The 5,393-nt window shown below is 33.0% G+C and overlaps 1 pseudogene; it reads left to right on the forward strand.

The window, feature by feature from the left end:
- The first annotated feature begins 897 nt into the window (after positions 1-897).
- LOC146921920 (F-box/FBD/LRR-repeat protein At5g56570-like) lies at positions 898-2,678 on the forward strand (annotated as a pseudogene).
- Positions 2,679-5,393: the final 2,715 nt, after the last annotated feature.

The raw sequence follows: 5,393 nt of genomic DNA on the forward strand, positions 1-5,393 counted from the left end.
TTTTTTAGGGATTTTTATATATTGTTATTGTTGGTAGATGTAAGGTGAAAAAATCAAAAGTATTAAATTTAAAAAAAAATCCACAAAATAGAAAGATAAAATGTAGAATATTGTTCCAAAATTCACGCATATCTTTGAGGAATCAACCAATTGATTTTGATTTGATTTGCAATTACTACTTTTACTTGGTCTCCACGTTAAACTTGATCTCCACGTCTTAAGATATATTTGTAAACAACTATATAAAAATAAGAACAAACCTAGACGTTTTACATACAAAGCGATGAAGAACAAACAAAAGCTTTTAGCAAGGGATTGATATCGCAAACAACAATTTTTGTCCAAAAAAAAAATGTCAAATTTAGGAAAACCAACAACTGTTGACAGGATTAGTGATTTATCAGACGAGATTCTGTGTCACGTACTCTCTTTTCTTCCAACTAAATTTGTTGTTGCTACCAGCGTTCTCTCAAAAAGGTGGATTTCACTCTATGACTCGCTCCCGATTATAAACTTTGACGATGAATATGTTGTAGACTTTGATGATTTCAATGACTTCTGTCACTTTGTGGATTCGGTCACACTCTCATCGCACGCGAATCACACACCCATCAAAAAGTTTCATCTCAAATTTAGTATCTTTTGAGATTGGCACCGGGAGGGTTTCAGCGTCCATGAATGGATAGAGGTGTCGAGGATATTTTCTTAAGTTTGAACATTACTTTTGTGTCGATGTCCATGAGAAAGGAATTGATCACTCTGACAAACATCCTTTTTAACTTTCCAAACCTTGTGGTTCTGAAACTGAATCGGTTAATTGTGCTTGCTCAAATTTTGTCCTTTAATCTTCCATCGCTCAAAACTCTACATTTGAATTTTGTTTATTTTAGAAATCCCATGGATTTGAAAAGGTGTCTTTCTGGTTGTCCTATTCTTGAGGAATTGCTCACCATTGATATAAGCAAGGTTACGGCGCATAATAAAGGTATGAATGTTACATCGTTAATCTGGTTGAAACATCGTTATCCAATTTGGTTAGAGCTACCATCAATCCATTTGATATTCCGTTTAAAGCAATTTACAATGTTGAGTTTCTGCGCATAATAAAGGTATGAATGTAACATCATATGCATGTTTTTTTTACTTGTAGGTTCATTTTACACAATAAAGGTATGAATGTTACACAATAAAATTGTGACCACTGAACTAACACCTCATATACTTCCTTAATATGCAGTTCGGTTCATTTTAATATTTTGTTTGTCTCTGAAACTTTTGCAGATGGATGAGATTGATCACAACAAAACCATCAATGCCTATTACAAACAATGTTCCGCAAATCGAGTGTTAACTCTCCGAGTTTACCGAGTTTACGTTTTTAGGTACCAGAATCATGTTAACTCGAAGGTAAACTCGTCGAAAGGTTTGACGAGTTTGACTGTGTTAACACTAGGTAAACTCGTGTAAACTCGGCCGAGTTTACCGAGTTTTACGAGTTTACATCTAACAAAACAAATGTCCCTTTTTTGGGCCCATTTTTTTCAAAACCTAATTCATTTTCTACAAGCCCAAGGACTGAAACGTTTACTGAATAGATAGTTACGTTTACAGTAACACGTTGTTCCTGAGATGAGAAGTTTCTTTTTCTTTCTTCTCTAAGTTCTCAAACCATGAACAGGGAAACACATACCAGTTAGGGTTGCGATTCCGACAGTGGAAATTCAGATTTCGATGCCGATGATTGCGACACCGGTTAGGGTTGCGGTGGTGGTGTTTCTTGACCTTTTGAAGAAATTAACTAGTTTATTTTTTAGATAGTTTTATTAACAACTTTAGGAACTTGTGAAACTTGCTTTTTTGGGTGGTTTTATGGATGGCTTAAACTTAGAGACTTATGAAACTTATGATTTTGTGCGTTAATTTTTGTATTTTGATGCTAAGTTGAGCGTAACATTTTATTATGGTAGTTTGGTATAATTTGCCTTTGTAATTAAGTCATATTTTGCACTATTGACCTATTTACAATATTATATTAGCTTATATATGTCATGCATATAATAAATTTTATATAATTTTAATTTTAGGTAAACTCGTACGAGTTCTCGAGTCGAGTTTACGAGTCGAGTTCGCCTAGGCAAAATGAGTGAGGTAAACTCTCGAGTTGTAAAACCTTGATTACAAAAGACTTTCCTGTTTTTTGTAACTTAATTCACCTTGAAATACTATTTTGGGACTATGACCATAGCTGGAGTAATGTAGCAAAAGTGCTCCAACATTCTCCCAAGCTTCAAATTCTTTTAATTAGAAAGGTAATTCACACTACATAGTTAATATGATTTTTTTTTCTTTGTTCTTTTATGTTTTTAGTTTAATATATATTTTATTTTGACTTCCTTTGACAGAGAAGCAGCAACTATTACACATATAGAAAAGATTGGGAAAACCCAAATTTGGTTCCTGAATGTGTTTCTTCTCACCTCAAAACATGCACAATTATAGACTATGAAGGTTGGAAAGGTGATATTCAATTTTCAAGATACATTTTGAAGAATGCAAGATTTCTACGGGTTATAAGAGTCAGAGTTAGTAGAATTGCTTCTTATCGAAAGAGCCAAATAATAGAAGAATTATCCTTGCATCCAAGAATTTTAGAAGGGTGTAAATTTTTACTTGGTTGAGTCGGCACATATCAAGGCCTTATGCAAATTCAAAAAGGAGGCTTTTTGAAGTTAATAGTAATCTTTTATTGAAGTTGTTATATTTTTATTAAAATTTTACTTTTTGAATTCATTGTTTGCAACATTATTTGTTAAATTATTGCAGCCGATTTTGTTTAACATTTCCTTTTCAATGGATAATAAAAGTAGTTAATTTAATCTTTATTGAGATATTGTTGATCCTAAATAAAATTTTGTTAAGGGAAGGAGCATCAAAATCCAGTTCCAATTGCTGGAGGATCAGAGTAAAGAAGCTGAAAACCTCCACTAATGTCACACACGACTGTAAAACACGATGACTGAAATCGTGACAAAAAGCCAAATCCGCCTTCGCATAAAACCAGCTCCAGCAGACTGATCAGTAAACAGAAAAACGTGTGGAGACAAAAAATTCCCCCACTCTTTTACTTCCAGGAGCACAGCAACAATGCACACAAATTCTGCAGTACGTTATGCAGAAATTTTTTTCAGAATAATATGACTCGACATAGCCGCACATAGACCAACCTGTTAAAACCCTCATCGGCTGATCGAATTCCCAACAAACTATGGAAAGCCACTTCTAATACAAGCAAAGGCACACACATATGGAGCAAACTCAGCTTGAATTATCCGCAGCAGCTAGCTTTACAAAAAGCATATAAGTTCATGACTCTAGACATTTACTTGCATCAGCTTAGTTTCACTCCTTGCATGATATTAGTTTACTCTTCCATAATTTTTTGATTAATATACAGCCACAACTATTACCAATACCAATATGCCACCCACATTTCTAGCATTCTTCATATGACAATCATATTATCATAACCTGTTACAAAGTTTTAGTGCACTTTCCCAAAAAAAAATAAAAATAAAATATTGATCCATTTACATCAAGTGCACTCCTTGCGCCTAAATATCTCATACAAATATTTAACGTAGTTCCTCCAATGTACTCCTCAGTACCTTCACTGTCCCAATGCATTCAGTCACGATGCAAGATCTAAGCAAGCTTTTGAATACTTAAATTCTGGAGCTTTTGAATTCAGTCAATTCCATGCCAATACCTTTGGAAATTATGAATTGTTAACAACTGAACCACACTTATGGGCAATGGCCTTTTCAATCTCCCAATTGTTAGGTTCCTTCCTGCACGTTGGCTTTATACTCTTTGACTCAAATGTGCTTTGGCTTGGTGCTCCGGATGGCGTTTTAGATTGTTGTCATCTTCGTTGCAATGAGTGTATGAATTTAGGTTCCCCTGTCCCCCAAGTCTTTGTTTCTCTCTTTTTTTTCTTAATCTACTATTTCCTTTGCTTAAAAAAATGTGACCTAAAAAATATTTGTTTCTTAATTAAAAAAATGATATTGTATTAGTAGCACAAATTCTTTTTAGACGTGAGCACAGATTCTTTTTAAAATGAGAAAAGAGAAGTAGCAAAGAGGAATAATGTCTTTTCAAGCTTTCTTATATTTGGCCACAGGTGGAGGAACAACAACACCAAACAACCAAGTAGCAAGTATTGCACCAATGAAAGTGAAAATCCAGTGAACGTATAATTGATCACATATGTAATGCAAGGATAGGATTCATTGATGGTTCTATGTAAGTAAAATTGGTAATAATCAATGCCACTGTGGACGTGGGCGTGGCCATTAACAAAGTATTCACCAACTCGCTACAACTAGGCTGCAAGGAAAACATGACGAAGAGAACAACATAAGTGATTACAAATGTTAATACTCGTTCTACATCTACTCCATTTTGGAACAGCTCCATTTGCTTCTCTCTTTCTCATTAGTGCCTTTATTGCACTAAACTTCTTTTTTTTTTTTTTCTATATCTTTTCATATTAGATCTCTCTCTACAATATGAAATCAACAAAGGTTTTTTTTTTTTTTCTATTCTTTTAGGGTCCGTTTGGTTCGAGAATTAGGAGGAGAGGAATTTTAACGGAGGGGATGGGAGGGGATATATTTTAATTAAAAGTGTGTTTGGTTCACAAGGGGAGGGGAGGGATTTTAAAATTATTTTACTGTTTTACCCTTAATTAAATAAGGATAATAAAGTAACGAAACAATAACGATGTAATCGATAACAACACGATGTAGATGATGAAATAATGGATTAGTAATAGGGTTGTTACAATTACAAGTAGTAATAAAAGTTGTTACAAGGAAAAATTGTTAATAATATGGAATAAAAGTTGTTACAAGAAAAAAATTGTTAATAATATGGAATATAATTGTTACAAGATAATATAACCTATAACCTAATAATAATAAAAGTTGTTTCAAGATAATATAATCTAGTAATAATAAATGTTGTTACAAAGATAATATTGAGATTTTAAATTAATAGAAGGATAATTTTGGCAGTGCAATAAAATTTGCTCCCCTTTCTATTATAAGGCACACTCTTTAAAATTTGCTTGCTCCCCTTTCTATTATAAGGCACTCTTTAAAGCAAAAGGATAATATTGAGATTTCTTTCTTTCTATTATTTAACAAGTACATGTTATAAAAATTCAATTCAATAAGTGCAGGTCGGGATAAGAAAAATGGACCTGTTGCCGTATATTTGTTGGTGATTTCACGTTTATACTTTGATATATAATCTTTCTAAAGTTGTTTCCAAACTGTTTTTTTTTCTCTGCTGTTTCAAAAAAAAAAAAAAACTGTATTTTTCCTTCA

The sequence above is a fragment of the Medicago sativa genome, chromosome 5, assembly GCF_051527215.1.
Source record: "Medicago sativa cultivar Bolivia chromosome 5, Bolivia_mono, whole genome shotgun sequence".
NCBI lineage: Eukaryota > Viridiplantae > Streptophyta > Magnoliopsida > Fabales > Fabaceae > Medicago > Medicago sativa.